The sequence below is a fragment of the Anas acuta genome, chromosome 1 (assembly GCF_963932015.1).
Source record: "Anas acuta chromosome 1, bAnaAcu1.1, whole genome shotgun sequence".
NCBI classification, from domain to species: Eukaryota; Metazoa; Chordata; class Aves; order Anseriformes; family Anatidae; genus Anas; species Anas acuta.
The window spans coordinates 166822868-166845621 of NC_088979.1; the positions used below are offsets into that span (position 1 = coordinate 166822868).

The 22754-nt window shown below is 38.4% G+C and overlaps 1 long non-coding RNA gene across 1 annotated transcript; it reads left to right on the forward strand.

Moving 5' to 3' along the window:
* The first annotated feature begins 7216 nt into the window (after nt 1–7216).
* Nucleotides 7217–16126, forward strand: LOC137849507 (uncharacterized). The gene is made up of 4 exons (XR_011091921.1): nt 7217–7886; nt 8231–8311; nt 10801–10887; nt 13712–16126. It is a non-coding gene; the product is annotated as an uncharacterized lncRNA (long non-coding RNA).
* The last annotated feature ends 6628 nt before the right edge of the window (nt 16127–22754 follow it).

Sequence of the window (22754 nt, forward strand, 5' to 3'; positions counted from 1 at the left end):
AACGCCTTTGGGACCATTGGATTTCCTGCAGGTTCTGACACTCAGAATAATGTCCTGGTCACTTGGAGTGACATCTGTAGTGCAGCCATCAGTCTTTGGCTTTTACCAAGGTAGTAAAAAAAACCCTGAGGGGTTTCAGCAAAGCGCTGTCTTGAGTCTCTTCCTATCTTCCTTTCACTAAAGAAACTGCCCTCTGATCGTGATAACGTGATGACACTCCAGCTTCAGGTTTATTGATGCAAATTATGTTTCTGGAGTGCCATGTACTCATAAACAAAACAGTGTGTTATGGATTGTTAGCATAATAAAGAGCATACAGATTCATAGGTCAAGAATACACAGCAGATATATATTTAACATGTATCTTTTGGACAGATCAGTAATTGCAGCATGACAGGCTTTAGATTTTATGTGAAAGCTGGCTTTAAAATACAGGACTGTAAAAAGAAACTTTCACTCCCATTTCTGTTTTGTAAGCTTAGACTGGATGAACTGATTAAAAAAAAAAAAAAAAAGTGTGGCTAAAGCGTTTAAAAACGGAAATTTATGCTTAATCCCAAAATCATTGGATGTCCCAGCCAAAATGGAGCTTAAAGCAGAAGTGTTAAGAGATTCTGCACTAACAAAGATAGCAGCTAATGCTTTAATATTAAGACAAGTCTAACAGAATGCTAAAAAAATACAGCAGGGAAGGGCAAGGTAGTTTACAGCTGAATATATCATGTTTCTCCCTTTCCTGTCTATGGATGATGAGTAAGTACCTAGAAGGCATTGCAGCCATGTGGTTAGGCTGTGGAAAAAATAAAGCTATTGTGCAGGGTGGAATTTCTTCTTCTGCCCATTGGGGGAACAAATTCTTCATTGGAAGTGTTGGAAGTCCTTACACTGAAGGGGTTCATTAGGCAAATGTGAAGCTCCATTAGCCCTTAGGCTGTGCTATTGGAGAGCGGTGCTGCTCTGCCCAGTGATCTCTGCAGAAAGATCCTTTTCCTTTTGTAGGGCACCTGACTTGTCCTTTTATTCTGGCCAGCCCTGAAGAGTTACGTATGCCTTTTAACATCTATCACTATGAAGGGTTTTTATTTGTACGGCAGAAGGCTTTGCACTGCATCCAATTTCCTATTTACCTGTCAGCATACATTCGCATTTGCATCATGTACTTAGCTTGTTTCAGTGAGGATCTTAAGCTAACACGTGTATTTACATCACTTTATTAAGCCATACAGTGTTCTTCAGACCAAGACAGACAGCACCATTTCTGTTTTACATAGTAATAAATGACGATACCTGAAATGGACAATGGTTAGGACAGAGTCACTCCTAGAACCATAAAGAAATATCGAAGTTTAAATACCATGGAACAATTTACCACATGGCCAGAACCTGTCAATTGCGATGGTGTTGTGCAATATGTGTCATTAACTTGTTTTTGTTCAGGTTTTCATGCTATCTTGGGCATACTCTGTTATTGATCTTGAGAAATCATCATTTTTGTTGTTGTTGATTCTTTTGCTTGGCACACTGCCACCTAGCTGCACTCTTTCCTTAACAGTTCTGTAGTTACACTAGAAGCAAGACCAAGCATTTGACAGGTGAGGTTTACTTGGGTTCACCTGAAATATTCTTCAGTAATGAAATTGCTGATGGGAAGAAGTGACAAAACTAGAAGAACAATATTACTATTGTTACAATTCATACAGTGACAGTTGACTCAGTGTAATTTTGAAGCAAGTTGTTATGTGCTGATGTTAACATTATTTTCACTCTGAAAGATTTTGATAATAAAGAATGCAACAAGCTTATCCAGGCACATTGCAATAGGTAGGCATTTGGGAAAAGAAATAAGGCAAAAATGTAAATAGAGAGGATGCAAATTTACTGAAATTTTGTTTGGAGGGAATGAAAGCTGACCGTTACAGTAATTCTCTGTATAGGAAATAAAATCCATGTGTTAGAGCGAAGATGTGGAAATAAGCTATATAAAGAAAACCTATTACTGTGAGTTGAGGTGGATGTGACATCATTTAGGGAATTACAGCCAGTCTGCAAAAGCACTAAGTGGATATTTCACCAATATAGGAACTATGTGCTTTAAATAATACTTGAAATGATGCTCTTTAACTAATGTTAACTGCTTGGTTACCTTATCTTTATGTCTGTATCTCACATAAAGCCAAAAGAAGAAAGAGGAGAACATGTAAGCTGTGTGCAAAGGTCCATGAAGAATTGTGAGGCAGTAGAGGAGCTGTAATACCTTTTATTTGTACAATTAAGATATGAAAACAGACAGCATCTCTCTTTTTGTCTTATCAGTCTTTTTTTTTCCCAAACTGTATCTAACTGTTGATACAAATCTTCTCTTTCTCTAGCCCTAGAGAGTCATGCACAGCTATGATACAGTTTCTTAAGAACCATGAGGCACAGCAGTATGGCAGCAAGGCAGGTCTAATTGCCTTTATCCTTCTTCTAGCCAGGTATTTATATGATGTTCTTAACTGTGCTTTCTGATAGTAAGTCATTGCAGCAGGTCTCTGAATGAGATGATCTGTCATGTTTTTACATGTGTTTGTCAGTTTTAACATGCACAGAAAAAGTAATAGGTTTGAACCCAAATGGCAAGTGGGCTCAAATCTTGCTCCGAAAAAAAATGAAAAAAGCTTTTGACTTTTGGAAGGATGTGTTGTGGTGGATGAATCACTTTGTTTCCCGAATTGCACGATTTCTGGACTGTACTCTCTCATCCTGCTCAAGTAATCAATAGCCAGTTGTTCAGTGTAAGAGCAGGTGTCAGAGCCAAACGTTAAAATAATTTGCATTATAGCACAGTAGTGAGTCCAGAAAGTGCTGCATTCTGTGGTGCTTGGCAGTGGGACTTTGAGGAAGCTCCACAAAATATCGCTCACTTAATGCAACAAAAGTTCAGCATTTCCATGGAAAGTCAATACCTCCACATCTGCGAGGAAGTTAACTTCAGTTCATAAAGGGTTGCACTGTTTTTTTCCTTAACACTTTTAAAACATAAAACCTTTGAATATGTGAGTGTGTGGAGATGTATGATGTATTTCTGTGTCCTGTACGTGCTGTGGTGATCTGCATTCTTTTCTGGGTAAAAGACAAGACTTGATACATACCATGTGCATACACAGAGTCATTTCTTAATTTAGCAGCTCATATAGAAATTCTGTCCAACTCTTTTCATCCTTCCTTCTCTCGCTGTGTCTGTGTGGCAAACACCCTCGGGTTCCTGTGGTTTTTGAAGTGTATTTGCATGATACGGTATAATGAGCGATTATATTGTTTTGTAGTTGTTTGAAGGAGGTCACAATAATGGATTTTATTCTTCTTTTCTTTTCCTTTCTTTTTTTTTTCTTTTTTCTTTGTGGTATTTTTAATAGTTTTAGACATTTTGGGATCAGCTGCCATACAAAAGGAAGAGATGTATCTAAGAAACACCTAATTGTGACAAATTATTGGGAGACTTTAGATGTGGTCTAATACCTTGTTTTCCTGTAAATCTCACTCTAGAAGAAGGAGTTCTGAATTTTTATTTTTGTCTCTGTGTATTTGGCTTCTGAGCACAGAAAAAGCAGATTTCTTTGCAGAGAGGGAGATCAAGAATTTTTTTGGTGGTGTGTCAGACCAAAATATTTCATATGTGTCTTATCAATGTGATAACAGTGCTTTTCCTATTCTTGACCTGCTTCTTGGAACAATCAGACAGGAAATACCCTGTAGGACTTGATTTTTTAAGAAATTTTTGAAAACTGTTTGCAAATTGTCCAGTGAAAAAGTAAACAACAAAGTTTTTTAGTACATAGTTAATCAGAGCAGATGTTGAAGTATCTATATCTCTGTGGCTCACATGCTTCATCCTCACTTTGATAAGTTTATCACCATTATGACAAACCCACAGGATGCGTTACTCACCTCTTGACTCTTCCAAGCTGATGAGTCCCATCCGCAGTAATGCAAAATGACACAAGGGAGGGAAGGAGTAAAATGCAGGCCCAATACCCTAACACATGCACAAAACCTCCACTAGAGCCTGCCATTGTTGTAGGGACTGAGGAGTGTTTACATGGACGTGCAAGAAGTGCTACATCTTCTGCTTGGCTGGCAGTCGCGCAGTGCCCCTGCTGTAGGTGGAGGAAGGAGACTGGCCCAGAAATGGGATGGTGCAGCCAGCAGGAAAGAAAAATGGGACTGTGTGCCTGCAGCTGCTGAGGAATTGAAGACAGAAGGAGCCTAATGTTGGAAGAGCCCTTGTGTTTGAAAGAAGAGCACTGGGGCGTTCAGCACTAATAGGAAGTTTGAAGCAGGGGCATCACAGGGAGGTCTTTACAGAGAGAAGGAGAGAAGGTGGCGCACAAAGAACTTGCAAGGGAAAGAGGCAAGAAGTCTTGGAAGCTGCACTAAACTCCACCAGTTGAAGCTATGAAGTACACAACTGTAAAGTTTCTCTGCCCTTTCACCCACAAACAGTGCCCCTGATAGTGTTAATAATCTTTTAATTGCTATGTATTTGCATTAAGTGTGGAAAAAAAAGAACATTTGAAAGATGGAGATATGTTTCTGGACTGAATATTGGAATCAGGGCTTTATATAACATTAACATGTTTGTAACATGCATTGGGTTGCTCTTCTTCTGTTCCTTGGCAAAGCTGGCTAGCTGACTTTAGGGTAGGCACAGCTATTTTGGGCTGTGCTTCCCTTTGAGGCAATCGACTTACTTGAAAGAGTTTTCTATTTATAAAACCTGCCTTAATGGAGTGTCAGCATAGACCTGCAATATGTAAAGTCTTTAGAAAAGCGGGGAACGGGATGTTATATCATTGAGCTTCCTCCATCATTGATGAAGTCAAAGGGGTTCCTGAGAGGCACTTGCTGGCCCCAGCTCCAAGCTGAGAGAAATCTGTTGACATCCATTGATCACACAGGGAAAATTGGAGGCTCTTACACGGCTAACAAAGATCCCCTTGCTGAAAAATACTCAGAGTGCTGTCATTAGCACTGAAATGCCTGAACACATGGTTGCTGCAGCACTTTCATTTAAAAGCATCTGAAAGAAGTTCAAATTTATAGTCTATAGACCTGGTTCAGATCGCAGTTAAACCCTTGGAAATCCAGAGTAAAGTTCATTTCGCTGCAGTAGCTGAAAGGGCAAGATTGTCAGCAATACAGCATTAGTATGGTTTCAAGGAAGCCAGTGTGTTTATTTCTGTTAGTAACCAAGGCCTCTAAGGGCTTGGCTACTTTTCTTTAGTAATTAATGGAGATAGTAAGAGATGAGGAGAGAGTGTTCATACCACCCAAATTTAATCTCCCAGGCATCTCTCTGAAGCTGATTAAGAGTAATAGACTCCTCCAGAAGGTGGTTCAAAGCACCTTTATTAATTATTTTATGTATCTGTGGATAGTTAAATCAAGATTGCTGAGCAAAAGTAACTTTGCATTGATTATGATTAGAGTTAATGTTACAGTAGAGCAGAGCCCTGAGTAGTTATATGTAGGAAAGAGGAAACTTTGACAAACAACAGCTAATACAAAAAGCCCTGGCTTAGCATTCCCATTATGAAAATTTTTTTGGTCTGCATTTGGCTCAATATATGGGCCCCTGAGACAGGTGAAGTAGAGGGTTGAAAGTAAATCAGTACTAATGATTTTGCTCTAATGCAGCTTGGAGTCTGTCAGAAGTAGCAGTGGTATAGAAAGCAGCATTTGGTCAAGTTTAATTTTTCTTTGAAATATTTCTGTGAACTATGGTAAAAACAGATGGAATCAAAAATATACTAAGTGGAAAAAAATGACAAAAGAGAACAGACTGCATTGTACTGAAAAATAATTACTTGAAGTTTGACCACTTGGAATGGGTTTCAAAAGCAACAAGTCAAAACCATTTCATTTCTACTTTTTCACTTCAATTATAGGTTTTCCTTTTCAGGGAACACATCTTCATCTGTAGAACAAATATACGCTTAATGCACTTTATATTGAGAACAATAATGATTGATGCTGAATTTTTGAAAATGTTATTATGGAAAGAAGTCACGAGCATCATGTCCGTTGGCTGATGATTTTAGGGAGTATTTCTTTGAACATGGGAACTTAATATGGTATGAATGATTTGGGAAGAGAGGACGGCTTCATGAGAGATGCTGTGCTGCTCATGGGTGGCCATAATGAATTCAGCTGTTCTCTTTTGCTTCAGATTTTATGTCCTCTCAACAGCTTGCAGCTTGACCCATTTAGTTGTAACAGAAAGTAAAATCTACCTCTTCCATACAGTGCCAGAGTTGTCAGATTATGCATTGTGTTATGTAAAAATACATTAGCATTGTATTCAATGTTTGTCAGGGCAGGAGCATACTATTCACTGATTAACTGAAGTCAAATCAGATACTACTCTTTAGCAATGCTCATTTTTACCCAGAAATCTTCAGAAGAGGGTGTTTCTGTTTATTTATATAACTGCTAATTTTTGAGGCACTGGTTGCTTCTTGCTGTTCTAACTTTGGACAACTTAATTACTAACTGAGAACAACTTAAAAACAAATGTAAAAATTAGACTAAGGAAACTATTTTGAAATCCTAAATTCATATTTGCTTTGTTGGTTAAAAAAAATATTTATGGTATATTTTACTTCAGAGCTTTAGAGTTTTGATTTTTTTCCCCAGTTTTACAGGTGTCCAGCAGTATAACTGCAAAATTTTTTCCACTGCATTTTTTCCAAGCAGCAATAATTCTTGCTTTATGTTTCTTTGGAATATACATCTGAAAGAAACCATCAAATACAACATCAAGTTAATTTTAGCATTAAATTATTTTGAGGTGTAGAAGTTTGGAGTAATCTGATAAGAATAATTTATTTCAACTCATTATTATTTCTGTGAGTTGACAGATGCAAGAAAATGTATTATCAGGTACGTAGATGTTTCTCAAATGCAGCTTATTAATTACTGTCATTCATCCAAATAATAGAGGCTTTTGTAGTAGTTCCCTTTCCTTTAGTATACACGGCTATTCTTTCCATTTCTATCTCAGCACCTTGACACAGTAAGAACTAGCAAGTTTAGAATTATCTTCAGGTGAATTGCAACTTTTTTGGGGAAATTTCTGTAAAAAAATATAATACATGAAAAACATGGTATCTTTTATTAATACTTTTACAGAAAGAATAATTAACATCAGTTATGACAAAGCTATTATGAAAAAACATTGAAGAAAAACATTAAAACTACAAACTACCCTCTAGAAAAGTTACAGGTAAGTATTATAAATGAATTTCTTGTATGTTACAAAACTTCTTTGTGACTGTTTATATGGACAAAGTAAGTATATATCTGTTGGCGATGCTTAAGTTGAAAGAAGTTGGTGAAGTGAAGAAGATAAAGCAGTAGAAGAAGACATTATTATGACTTTTGAAAAAGTAGTGACAGACAAAAAGGCATATGAGGCCAAGGGTTAATTAAAAGATTCCAACCATATCTATAAGTTGATCTGTGAAGAAGTTGAATGGATTCCCATACATTTGTGTATTCGCAGGGAATAATTTCGTACTGCTTATTACTGGAAGGTGGGGATTTTATTTATTGTTTTGCCAAAAGCACGCACACACAAGGGAGAGAGATTTCTGCTTGAGTTAGAAAGCAACTTGGCTACCATCTCTTACCAACACTTGCATTTTTGTACTGAGCCTGTGTTCTTAATACTGCCTCTGACACTGCTCTCCATCCTTACTGATTTCAGTAAGCTCAGACCAAGCTAAAAGCGTGGGCTCCCTCTGCTGGCTGCGGTGATGCTCCGAGCCCTTCTCGGGATGCTCAGCAAGAGCTCTGGACAAAACGATTGGGAAAAAATGAGCAGCAGCTTATTTTAAACAATTCAGGTAGGAGGTAAAAATGTAATCTAGCCCGTTAAATGCAGCCGTTGTATAAAACTTGCATTTGAAATGCCCAGACACTCTGAAATAGTAATAGTTTTATGGTAAAACAGCAACAGAGAGACCTCAAAAGAGGTTTTTACTTTCTGTGATTTCACATACTAAAAGAGATTGGTGTATGTAAAGAAGCAAGGATGTAGTCTAACTGATCTTAACTTGTGTAAAACTCAACAGAAAACTAATATCCCCTCTTAAACTTTTTTTTTTTTTTTTTTTTTTTTTTTTCCAGCTATTCCCAGACTTGTGTGTATGTGCATAACTTATTTCAAGAGCCTTTGATTTCTTTTCAGATCCTCAACTGGATAAGGCCCTGAGCAACCTGATCTGAAGCTGGTCCTGCCCTGAGCTGAATGTTGAACCAGATTTCTTCTGTAAGCCCTCCCCACTCCCAACATACATTGTTCTGTATTTCTGTCCTAGATGTGAGAGGAAGGTTAGAGTTACAACAAAGAGTTTGTATGATATAGCCTTTAACCCAATGTTCATCTTGAAAAGTCTTTCAAAGTGGAAAGTAGCTTTCTACCTGCACAAAGAGAGGGGCTTGGATGCACTTTCTGTACAGTAACCCTTTGCTTACCAGCAGGTCTTTGCAAGAGCAGAGGTGTAATGCAGGTGCAGAGGACCAGGCTGCAGATTAGTGAGCCGCTCTGTCATTAAGGAAAGTGCCTGCATGTCTCCTGCACCAACTAGCAGCTATTAATAAAGCTGTGGAAAACTACCTACGGTTCATTTAAGAAGGAATCCTAGACCCTGTGACTGAGGAATCCTAGACCCTGTGACTGAGGGTTCAGCTGATAGTCTCTGGCATTCCTGTACAATGAGGAAAGGCTGCACAGACTGTACGACAGTAAGGGAATGTTTTTAACACCCTGCATTGTGACCAACACTTACCACAGAGATGCTTGCCACAACCATTCTCTGCATGGGAGAGAGGGTGGATGAATGTTAACTCTCCATCCTTCCCAAAGTATTGAACAGCAGTAGGCAGGTTACATGAAAGTTTACAGTGCCTGAGGGAAGGAAGGAAACATACAATACTCACGAGAGAGAGAGGCTTCTTTAGAAGATATTTCAGAACAAAAGCCATAATCTGGGTGTTCTTGATTTTTTCCTCCAGTACAGTTTATCTCCTATCAACAACAGCGGCAGCCTAACAAGTCTGTTCTTTGAAGGCTAAACTTAACTTTTGTGAATACTTCTTTCCCTTCCCTCACTTGGTGTCCAATGTGATTTTCTTGGTTCTTCAGGCCATGGGTGGAAATGGATTTTGGTTCTTATCTGATGAGCTTGGATTATATATGAAAAAGTGGTGAGATCAACTTGCCACAACAGGTTCCCCATCACTGTGCCATGAATGTGTCAGATGAAAAGTTTGTTTGGACCCGTGTTCTGATTTCAGTTAGAGGTAACTCTCAAACGAAGGACTGTGCTTTTTCTGCTAATTTTCAGGAAAGCTGCCTTCACAAATACAGTATCAGAATTATTATGAGATATGTTTCAAGGTTAGAAAAGGCAATCCTGAAGGAATATTCTGAAATCTTTAAGACATAGGGTGACCAATTCAGTTCCATGTTAGCAGTGATGAACCCAGCTACAACATATGTAATAGGAGGAGGAAAAGGTACAAAACATCCTGGTAGCTTTATAATGATAGTTCTCATGGGGACACTGTATCCTTAGTTAGTCCTCTGTGCTAAAATTGTTCTTCATTCTCCAGACAGTTTTTCAGGAAATAGAAGAAAAAAAAATATCAGAAGGTACTGAAATAACATGGAGAAGCCTTGTGATTCTTTACAAGTTGTAAAGTTCTAGGTTATTTTTAGGACTCACTGTGTTTATGTAATTATTTCAGATATTCTCTGTTTATATAGCATTTATTAGATAGCTGTGCACAATCCACTTGCATTCAGCCCATTAATGGTGTCAGTAGACACCACTTACCAATCTAAATTGTATGCAGGCAAATTAACAGAGCAAACAACCTGCTTTGCAAACACCCTCACATTAGGAATTTATCTCTCCTTCATACCTCACTTTGAAACACATATTTGGATTTGAGGGATGAGGTTTCAAGACTTGTTTTTTTCTGTGACAAAAAAAAAAAAGAAAGAAAATTTATTAATTGAGCTAGATGAGGTTATAAAATGGTAGATGGGTCAGCTCACAGTGAACCCAGTGTAGTTTCAGGGACAGATTCCCTTCCACAGTTATCTTAAATCCATAGTTGTAAGGGCCAGTCTTTCAGTTCATGCTCTTGTTTTGCTGATTTTAATTGAAGTTAGTGGAAATTTTGACTCACAAGGGATATATCATGCTACAGAGCAGGGCTGTTTACATGCCTGTGTGTAAATATATTGATATACCAGAGCTTTCTTGGACAGATTTGACACGTCTTTCAGGCTAAATGCAAAGCTGAGCTAGCTCAAGTCATGTCTTCAAGAAGATGAAGAATCAAAGCCACTGCTAAATAGAAATTGCTTTCTGAAACCAAAGAAGGGACGTGGCTTTAGGTGTTAGATTTTTACATGCTTTTTATTTTCTAACACATTTTTAATATACTGGAAAACAGATTATGAAGTTTATATAAATGCCTGGATTTTCAAGAAGTCATGTAAAAATGTGAATATGATTACCCTACTATCAGTGCTATCTGAGTTTTAGTGTATTTGATCCCAACACAAAATGCAAAAAAAATAAATTCTTCCATATGCTGCCTAAAAATCCTTGGAGAAGGATGCACTGTTCATTAAAATACAGTGTATATTCTATTATTTTTTTAACCTCATTTTATATTCAGTGTATCTGCTGTTATACAAGCATAAATTCTTTTTTCTTTTTAATATTTTCTTCCACACATTAGGTTTGTCTGCTGTAATAATGACATGGGAGAATGATTGCTGAAATATGCTGTATCCAAGCCTGTAGCTTGGGCCTTTGCAGTCATCAGGTAGGTGTTCCAATTTATGAATAATAGGTTTTCTGGAAGCAAACGCGTGAACCACCACCACTGGCTTGCCTCAGCAACTTCAAAGGGAAACATTTTTGTTTTCAGAAGAGACAGAAAGATCACATTTGGAGGTTGAAAGGGTGCACTGCACCTTTTAGCCAAGACAAGGAGAATCAGCCAGGGTCTGAGAGATATTTTTGCCAAATTTTTTAAATAGGAATACAAAGAAAATGCTCTTTAAATTGTAAGTAGTATGGATAAAGTTACTTATAGGCAAAGTGGCTTTATTATTGCTTCCAGATGTGAATTTTGAAACACAGAAAGGGTATTTAGCATTTGGGTCCATTAAAAAGAATGTAATTCAGGACTCATTCAGCCTTATAGACTCTCTCTTGGATGAGAAAGAGAAGACAGGAATGAGAACCCAGCTCAGTTGAAGGCACTCACTGTGGATGGAGCCATTACATGGAGCTTGGGCAGGATGTGTTACTTGAAAAGCAGCATCTGGACACATGCACACACCAGCACAAATAATTGACAGTTTATTTCCATGGCCAAAAAGAAATTGGAAAAATATTCTCTCCATCTGACTGTTTCTTTTATTCTTGCAGCATCATAAGTAACATACAGATAGCCATTTTCAAAGTAGGTGAATTGGGATACGGCTTCCCATTTCCCCTGAAACTCAGAGGCTATACTTCACCTTGCAGGCATCTCTGAGAGTAATTACTGTCAAAAAAATGAAGGCACACGCTAAAAATGGAACATTTTTGCTTCTCTTGTCTTCTCTCATTGTGTGCTGAGCTTTGCCAGCTCACAGTGCTGACTCTGTAGAGATGAAGGTAGTCTGATGATGGTAGTGCCCATGTAATTCAGAGGACCACAGGACTCATTACTTATAGAGGCATGGGCTCCTTTAGGGCTCATGAAGGCTCTCAAGCACAGGCTAAGGAACCCTGATGCATAAAATCAAACAAAGGGAAGCTGGTGCAAGCCCAAAGCCAAAGTGATGCACCACTAGGCAGGCCCTAGTGAGCAGCCTGCAGCCTGTCCTTCAATAGTCGTGTGTGGGCAGCAGGCAGACGGGAGCTGGACACATGATACTTACATCTCTTCCAAAGGTGGCAGAGCTCCTGCCAGTATGTTTTAGCTGCTTTCCTCTTTCTGGAGAGCCAAAAAATATAGTGAGAGTGATTTGGCTTATTGACGGTCTTGCACAATAGTGTTGTTAGTGGAGCTCCCGCTGCAGAGCTTCTTTTACCAGTGATGCTGATGATTATAAACTTGAGAAAACCTATCTCAAGTTGTGCATCTCAGGCCTAGTTTGGAGGGCTGACATTTACAAAAGGGAAGCCCAAGTGTATTTTAACTTTTAAGTCACGGAAAAATAAAAATACTGAAAGGATCATGATTTTACAAAGATGTATTTTAGTACACAACTGCACAGTGAGATAGGCTTTATTCTGTGAATTCCCTGAGGACACTGACTGCTTATATCTTTCTCACCAAGGAATATATAGGACCCAATTCTTCTGTGACTGTATACTCAAAATTAATGTAGGTTTCCAGGGGGTGCCACATGTGGAACTGATGAACTCAAATTGTAGGACCCTTGTAAAATGTCTCTGCTAAAGTGTTCCAGCTTTTAAAGTTTGTCCCTAGTTTCTTGCACATAAATTTCTATGAAAGCAGATTTTGTCTGCAAATGGATGCAGCCAAATGTGTAGGCGATGCATATACATTACTTAACCAAAATAAAATTTTCATGAGTAGAATTTATTCTGGCTTTTCTTTATCTAGACAGTATTAGTGTTTTAAAAATACATAACCAAAAAACACAAACTGCACTTCACACCAGAACCTCAGGAAATGCAATAATACATCACAGGAGAAGAGAATAAAAATCACCAATTAATAATGCATAGTATGTCAGTAACTATAGCTGGTATCTGCTACTAGAACAAGCAACTTTACAAAAAGCATAACAAAAAGATTCTATCAGTACTAGCTTTGCTGAAATCATTCTTCCTTGGATGACCTTCAGTGTGGGATTTTCACAAAGCAAGCCAGAGGTCATGTCGGTGACGTTGGTAGTAGGGTGATGGTTAGACCAGATGGTCTTGGAGGTCTTTCCCAACCTAAATCATTCTATGGTTCTATTCTATGATTCTATGAGATATCTGACTCTATGGTTTTGCTGTTTGTTTTATGCAACTGTCTACAGAAATCTTTCATTTCTTAATAAAAATGTGGTTTAACTGTTAACATAAATACCAATGAAGTTGGTGGAAAGGTTCACATTGGATTCAGTTAGTCTTCACTGGGCTCTCAGTCACCCACATATCCATATGTTTTCTCAGAATAAAGCTACATTTGAGGATACAATTGTGGCACTTGCTGGTGCAAAAGTTAGGCTCATAAAATATATGGATATCAAGCTTCACCTTATGAAGTTTGGGCTGACAGAGCAAAGGGATAGGGAAACTCAAAGACACTTAATGTTTTCCTGATTTAAAGATGACCATGCATAACTCATTTGTGGCTTTACTTCAATCGACACCCTGCGCTTTTGTTCATAAAGTCATCCAAGAGTCACAACTAGAAAGGGCATACTCTAAGGGGGCCGCAATTCTTTTGACGCCTCTTTAAAATTAAATAATAAATATAAATCACAACTGAGAGAATCTGGTAAACCTGTTGCATAAATACCTATAATGCCACACTCTACTAAGTACCTTCAGATGGAAATAGGCATTTCTGGAATTGAATCTTTCTAAACTAAGCTATTTTGTATTACCAACACAGCTCCCTTCTTCCCCTCCAGAACATCTAAAAAAAGTTGACGACTGCTGAAGCTGCATTGAGATGAAGTACCTAATTCACAAAGATGTCAGAAAAGCTATTTTCCAGCATCACCCACTTCAGGTACTGCCTAAAATTCCCTTGGCATGGCCCTTGCTGCCCTTGAAGTTGCCACCAGGCCCACGCAGAAGTGCCCACAGGCTGAGTAAGAAGGCCCTCTTCTCGCTGGACTTCTGCTGGGTTATGAGAGTGAGGAGCTTCTCCTTGAAATGCCTCTCCCACCCAAAGCCAACCTCCTATTTGCACTCAGTGACCGGATCCTGACCACCGGATTGCTAAATTAATGTTATCATTACTTTACCTTTTGCCTAACAACATCCAGCCAGAAAATGAGAAGGAGAAACTCCAGGCTCTCTGCAGACACTGCCTTTCCCTTCCCCTGGGAGCATGGCAGCTCCTACTGCAGTGCACACTGAGAAGAGAGTCCTTGCATTAAACCCAGACATCACTGCTCCTGGGAACACAAAGGTTTGCTGTGAAAGGGAAAGCAGAAAGTTCGACTTTGCAACTTACCACTTAAGGGAGACCAAGGCTCCTGGATCAGGACAACACACCCCTCTACGTATTAATGCAAGCTACCTTTGTCTCATGGAGGCAGAAAAATAACAAATTGTATAAGAGTTGTGCATCTATTGCTCAGGAAAGTGCAGCTACCCTGTAATCAGAAATGTTTGGTAAGGGAAATAATACTTATGCACCATATACTTTAAAATGTCCAGTTAATTCAAATGCTGTTTAGATTTAAGAGAATGAGTAGGTTTCAAGGCTGTCTTTATATAGACAAGGCTTCCTTCTACAGAATTCTATTGAATTCTGCTTGTAAATTAACTTCATCGTTTCATGCAGTTTAGAATGTTTTCTCTTCCTTTCCCATCAAACTTTCAAGATGTTGATTATTCTGTTCATCCCTTGTCAGGGCAATATGCTGAAATTTCAGAATGGTTGAAATCTTAACTTGTTTTGACACGAGTTGCTCTTTTTGATCATTTTTAAATACATCATTTCATTAATAAATGTGTATTATTTCAGCTATACTGCCTTACATTTTAAGATTAAAGCTTTGAAAGTAAAACTGATCAAACAGAAAATAAATTAGAAAATCATCTAAATAACTTTTTCCAATACTTTTGAAATGCTTTTTTTTTTTTTTTTTTTTTTTCTAATGGGAAATTCAGTGAAGCTGGCTCATCTCCCTCTCCAAACAATTTCAGTTTAAATCATTGTGTATCTTGTGGCAAAGGTAGATTTCTTAAAATTTTCCATTCAGCTTCATTCCTGGTCCTGGAGGAGTAGGGAATCATTATTTCTCATTATTTCCTTCAAAGTGATGATGGATAGGTAGTCTGCTTTTTCACTTTTAAGGTATTATCTGATTGTTGAAAATATAAACATAATACATTATATTATGTCTTAGTTATCCAACAGAAGAATGAAACAAAAATATTATTATGTTTTTCCCAGCACTGAGACTGTGCAATCACGTTGTTATTATTACATAGGATTTACACTGGTGATATCACACAAGTATTTTATTATATCTATTGATATTAGTTTCCAAAGGGGTTGATTTTGGGGTTTCTTTTTAAATGTCAGAGGTCTGTGAACACTGTCAGTCTTCAAACAGAAAATTTAAAGGAATTCACTAGGTTAAAAAAAAGGCTTGTAATGAGATGAAACATGTTCAGTTTTAGGTTTGCAGAGAATGCTTCAAGCATTTTATATTTTTACAAACATTGTTAAAATCCCATCTGGTGTTTGTGAAGTATTTTACTATCTCCTGCTGGGCCAGGCAGACATTGGTTTTCATGTCTGTATGTTTCCAAAACATTAGAAAAAAAAAAGAAAGAATGGATCTGGATCAAGTACAGCAAAATGATAGAATGCCATATTTCCATTCTTTTGCATTCAGGAATAGAGACAAATGTCCCGGGTTCCTGCAAAGATCCATGAGTTCACATAGTGGAACCGCTTGTGAAAAACGCAAAGGAGTAAATTTCTCTAAGTAGTTCAACATTCACCATCTTGCCCATGATATATTTTTATAAGCAATAAGTACATAATTTCTGTTTCAATTATATACTTCATTTTCAAGGGAATTCATTTGGAAAATATAAAAGCCAAATGAAAATGTGTTCCATTTTGATAGACACATTTTCCCATTATACAGTTGACTTTACTTATTAATTGAGTGAGGAAAAAATGAAAACCAAAGCAGAAATGCAAAGTCCTCCTAATTATATATTCCTATCCATCATGCATACTTATGACCCAGTTTCTCTGAAGTCAATGGGAACAGTCTAATTTCTGGTCTTACAATGCATTTACAACCAGGATAATTTTTAATTACTTTAATTCAGTTACTGCAATGATAGGAGAGGAGAAAGGATAGAGAGTTTGGGGGGGGAGGAGGGAGGAGGAGAGGGAGGGTTAGTGGGTCTGCATTAGCTATTGTTTGTAGAAGGGAGATACATATCTAAAGCAAGAGCAGTGATAGCATACCTGCTGCATACAACTGCATTCTAATGGCTTAAAAATATATGCATTTCCGATCAAACACATGTTGCACTGAAGATCCTAAAAAGCCTTTCCTGTATTCACTGATAATTCATAGAAAAAAGTAGATGCATTGCCAAAACAAATAAAAAAAATCTTAGCAGACCAGAAGCATAAAAATATAATGATTGCTTTTTAAGATGCAGTGGTCATACCATTTTGATTACCAGATGGAACTTTCCTTAGACACTTTTGTGCCTTTTACCTGACAAATGGCTGGCATTGTATCAGAAAAGCCTTCCCTTTGCATGATTTTGACTGTGTACTGTGTTATTTTCTTAAAGGACGGACTTCTGATGGGAGTATAATTCAGCTACATTTTCTTCTCTTTTTCCATTTGCCATCGTTCATCCCTCTCCACAAGGTTTGCACACACAAGGTCCATCTTCCTGCCCCACACATTTCATATAACCTTCATGTCTGAGTAACCCAAATAGTTGTGTGTGTGTACAGATAGTAGGTGCATCCGACTTTCATATAGCCTTGGCTGTTGTGAAGTACGTTGTCCCTTTCCTTCCAAGCCCTCGGTTCTCTCTCCCTGCTAGTAACATGTGCATTTGTAGAGCTAAAGAACAAAGTCGAGTATGTGAGGTCAACAGATCATCTGATGTATATATGATGACTATGGGAATTAGATTGCTCTCGGCTTCTCACTTTCTCTGATTGATGTAGAAAAATACCTCCTTTGCTATTTATAATGGTAGTTGCAAATATTGATCTTCATAAACATTGTTATAGCAATCTTAAATGTCATGATAATCAGCATTCCAGATAAGTGACATTTATTTCTGTTTGAGGCACTTTGCTGAGTTGGTGTACACAGTTTGGTAACAGCTTTATGCCTAGCTGCAAAGGGAAACTGTTAAATGTTTGGGAAATGGGGCAGAGGAGTGGAAAAGCTCAGCTGAGCTGGTTGCTTTCTCCTCCATCAGGCAGATGTGCTGTGCAGGTATTTGTTCCTTGAAGATCTCAATGGCTGATAAACTGGTACTGGAGGAGGACACGGAGAAGGGTATACTTCAAAGAAACTGAGAGGGAATAGGAATTGCTGAAATCTGTAGCAGTGAGGAGACAACTATCTCTTCCAGCCCCTTTAACCTTTTTGGGGGGATATGGTGGTCAGTAGCGGGCTGGTGACCAGCTGTGGAGGTGTGTGGGGAGGGGAGGAGTGATGGGAGAAAGGAGGCCAACTGCAGCTCTCTGACAGGTGGGAATGATTACGGAAAGAATGACGACCTGTACTGTACAAGTTATTGATGGTAGTTCCCAGAGGAGTTGAGTTAATAAAGCTGCAGCCAAAATAAACCACATCCCTTGCATCTTGTCTTTCTTCCTGCATGTCCGGAACAACGCAATGAGAGCCTGTTGCCTCCCCTTCTCCCCATGCCTTCCCCAACATGCTGAGGTTTTCTTCTCCTCTCTTCTACACAGCTGTGTCACGGAAGGATTGAACTTTTGTTTTCTGGTAGTAGTACAAAAATATGAATGTTGAGTAGATTCGGATTCTGCTTTTCTAAAACGAGGCATACACTCAAGGTGAGAATAGGATTGGAAAATAAATGAGCAGAAATAGTACCTGCTTCGTGTAACAGGACATTGCCTTTACCATCTGCTGCTAGGTCTGTGTTAAGCTGCATTTCTCTAGGCTGCAAAGAAATTCATGTGTTTGCATGAGAGGATCCTTGAGGGGAGCTTACAGGCAGCACTCTGGTGATGGTCTTCTGAAATGATTATTCTTTTTGATAGTATAAACTTGTAGAAAAGGGGTTGTTCTGAACAGAAATGGTTGTAGAGTGGAAATCATCTAAAAGCTGAAGTTGCAGAATTTAAATTCCAGACTTCTCAGTGGTTCTTGTTGATCTAGAGCTGTTTTATTTTATGATGTCTTTCTGGTAACAGTATGTTTGTATATTGCCCATTTTATAGACAGAGTCACCTTCTAGGTATTTTCCACAACAAACAACACATGGCAACCCCGATCCTCCATTGCATTCTTCCATTTGCTCTTACAGCTCAAGTCTTAATTTTCATGATTTTTCATCATTGATGCTAAATGGCATTCTTCGGTGTGACTTGTTTTCCCAGCTCTGTCAGTATGGAAGAACATTTGAACCAGTGGAAACTGAATGACTGGCTTCAGCACCATGTTTATTATTTAATAGCTTTGGCTTGCTATTTCCTTGAAAATTGGTTTGTCTGCCTCCAAGTCTATCACAGGAGCTGTGTGTGCCAGAATACTGTTTTGTGTTGACATCAAACCCTGATGCTGTTGCGCTGGATACGATGCTTTGCACAACTACTTGCACAGTCCATCGAGGAACTGGCCTGTTACCAAAGTATTGAAGTTCTTCCTGAGTATTTAAAGGTAGAAATATCTATAACAAAATAAGCTTCTCTTTTTTCCTTTTTCTTTGTTCAGGTTATAGGAAAAATATCTTGTTTAGATTAGAGCTTGCCTGAATGTACAATTGTGTACCTAAATGTGACTGAGTATGTGAGAGCTCTGTATTTGTATTGAAAATTCAGAGCAAAAGGTTTATTTCTGAAAGTGGTGACATTTCTGTTTGTTCTCCTGTGAGTCCTACAACCAAGGTCACTTAAAAGAATCTTATTTTAAACCCAGGAGACAAGGAATTGAAAATTTAGAGTGATAGACATGGGCTGCATGGCTGTTTACTAGCGACAGGCATTTTGTGTGCAGTAGTTTGTTGCTATTTTTTATCTGCTGTTATTGTAAAATCATTACATCTTCCTGTAACAGTACTTCACAGTCTTTTAAAAGCTGAGCTCACTTTCAAAATGAAATCAATCAAGCCCATTGCCTTTCCATTAGCTTTTAAGGTTAAACACCCTAGCATATATATTCTACTTTATCCTTATTATATTCTGCTTTTACTACTTTCTTTCAGAAGCACTGGGGTAAGGATTCCTACTAATGTACTTTTCCTTTTTCTACATGCATCAGTAGTGAAAAAGTGAGCAGCACTGACATTAGAAGCCCTCGTAACCCATGGCTTTGGTGCATGCCTCAGAGTTATGATTGCAGGCATACATACCCTTCTGAACAAATTGCTCAATTTTTTTTGCAAGCACCTTTCACAAGTGTAATACTTTGATTTTTTAATAATGGAAGCTCAGCCTCTGTAAGAGAGTTACCCACTAAACTTAGTCCATATCCACCTTTTCAGATATCACAAGGAATGTTTTACATATTGAGAAATGTTATTCTACAATTAACAGCTCAACAGTAGGCGAGTTGAAAACTCTTTTCACACATATGGACTAGACCTTTTATAAAGATAAAATATTTTGTAGGCTGCAGAAATTTTGCAGTCATGGTGAAGATCTTAGATTAAGTTAAAATGAAGGTATTTGCTTCTGTTGACTGAATTCCAATGTTAATTTAGACCTAATCATACTTAGATCTGATCATCTTGATCTCTGTTTTCCAATGGAAGGTGGAAAATTTCCTTAAAATCCCTTTTGTTACCCTGGATTTTATTTGGTTTACAAACATGAGAATCTAGCCCTATAATTTTTTCAGATGTTCACTCATGTGAAAGTCTTTAGTGAGTGATAAACTGTGGGCATTTCATCTTCTGCGAGTTATGATTGTAATACTAAAGCTTTAGATACCAAATGTTTTGAATTCATTGAGATACCCCTTTTCCTAATGGCTGCCAATGCTCACTACGTAGAAAGTTTAGCTAGTGGATTCAGTACTTGAGGATAAGCAAGTAGGCAAGATGTGGATCCTTGACACTCTGCCCCAACCTCCAAATTTTCTCAGGAAAGAATAAAAAAGGATTGTGGGGATGCATGTTGATGAAGGGTATGGTGCTATCTGCACATGGCAAGATCTGCCCCAACATTAATAACCATGGTAAGCACCAACATTCATTTCATCGATTCTTTTTAAGCAACTGGGTCAATGAAATTTCTGACAATGTGAATGGTTAACATTTAAATTGCTTTCACAAAAGTGGTTAACACATTGTACCACTAATTATGTGATTACAGGGGAGCTATTTATCAATTTACTTTTACAGGAACTATTTATTTTGGACTTAACCTTTGAGTTTTGCTATAGTTTGAAACAGAACCTCTCACAGAAGGAAGCTGTTAGTGGTGGCTAGTTTATAGGGTTTAGGGCCCAACAAAAATACCTCAGAATCATCCAAGGCCAGACAAGAGGTTTTATGAAAGTTTCCCAATTCCAAACATGAAATATGAGTTATGTTTCAGTTAGAAAGCCACCAGATTTTTCATTCCTAAACATTCATCTTTCTAAAAACTTGTGTTTCGACTTGTGCAAGCATAGATAACTGGTGACACATAGAAGAAGACAGGCAACTTTTGCCATATCTACCTTACTTCATTTGGCATTTTGCCAAGCTACCTTAGTTCCCTCTTCATATAGCAACCCTAAGCTTTGTTTTTTAGAAACTATAAGGAAGAAAGACAGTCAACTTTTCTCATGCTCTCTGGCATGTATTGTTTTTTAGTGAAAAGATTTTGCTAGGGAGAGGGGCAAACCTGGATACTGGCAAGTGGACTCAGAAGTGAACCCTGCAGTCTTCATATCTTGAAGATGATATCAGGGGCATGGCTATAGCACACTGAAGCTTCAAGTTCAGACTGTGCACTTCCAGGGTAGTGATCAGGTAGACCTGGGGGTTGTTCCACATTAAGGATGTGAAGCTCTTGGAACAGGTCCAGAGAAGGGCCACTAAGATGGTCAGGGGGCTGGAGCACCTCTCCTATGCAGAAAGGTTGAGGAAAATGGGGTTGTTTAGCTTGGAGAAGAGAAGGTTCCAGGGAGACCTCATTGCTGCTTTCCAGTACCTGAAGGGAAAGTATAAACAGGAGAGGGAATGCCTGTTTACATGTATTGATAATGATAGGACAAGGGGGGATGGTTTTAAACTAAGACAGGGGAGATTTACTTTAGTAATTAGGAGAAAGTTTTTCACTCAGAGGGTGGTGAGGCACTGGAACAGGTTGCCCAGAGAAGTTGTGGATGCCCCATCCCTGGAGGCATTCAAGGCCAGGCTGGAAGCAGATCTGCACAGCCTGCTCTACTGGTTGGCAACCTTGTCCAGAGCAGGGGAGTTGAAACTAGATGATCTTTAAGGTCCTTTTCAACTCAGGCCATTCTATGTGACATGGGAAGGGCACTTTTTCAGATTCAGGAATCCCATATAACCAAGGCCAGCAATGCCTTTAAATTATACCCTGCCTATACCATTGAAGTTGTGACACCATCCAGAAAAAACATTCAAAATTCATTGGTCCAGAAAGGCCAAGAAGAAACATACCTCCTTTTTGAGACACCTACCTCATAGTGATTTTTGTCCCTACTCCAGCCTCAGAAACATACACTAGAACCCATGATATGCTACCTAGTTGACAAGTGGTCTATATTGCTATCATTCAGTAGTGTATTCTCTTTGCTGTAAATTTCTGTATCTCAATCAATCCTTCCTGCACGATAGCCTCCATACTAGACAACAGCTCTAGAAGTAGAATTTGAGTTCTATCAAAACAGGTCATTAAATTGCTGAATTTGTATTTCTCGCTTCCTCCGTAAATGTTGTATAATCTTCTTTAAAAAGGGACATTCCCACCTTTGGGATTAAAAAAAAAAAAAAAGAAACCTGATGGCTCCCACTTGCTGTCTTTAGAACATTCAGTCCCATGAATGTGTGATAAGTGCCTCTTGGAAGGTCTGTTGCATTCAGTTACTTAGAGATTATAAACTAGTAGAACATTTTTTTTTCTTGATCCTGACCATATCCAAGTTGTCAGTAGCAGAGCAGATTCAGTAGCACTGAATCAAAGGGATACATATGTTGGTGAATTAAGCACCTTCGAGATTAGGCAAGAGCTGATGAGTCTTATTTGGATCTCAATTCTGGTCTCAGAGCCTCTGTTCCACCTGACCCCTGCTTTAAATGCCCACATCCTTCCTGGATGCAGCACAGAGGCCTTGGAGAACGCTAGTGCAAGTGTGCTTTTGCATGGAGCCCCTGAGGGAATGGTGATTCTCTTTAGTCTTCAGACTCAGTTGTAAGGCATATGTTGTCCGTTCTCTTTTGAATAAACAAAGCATAGGTCCATGATGGCCAGTGGAAATCTCAAATGTAGTGTTTTCATTCTTTGCCACTCTTAGGGCTCAGAAACTCCCAACAAAGTGTTCTGGGGTTTTGGGTTTCTTTGGTATGATTTTGCTGAGGTCTCATTACTGCTTTTGAAGTAGAAGTTGGTAGATTGTAGTGAAGTAGAAGTTGGTAGATTGTAACATATCTTTTTCTGTGCATGCTAATTAGATTTTGCAAAGCTAATTAATCTAATCTCAAACACCACAAGATCCCTGCTTTTTAGCACATACTAATCTGAGATTTGGGGAAACGGGAACGCAATGAAAAGAAAGGGCAGTTATAAAAATACAC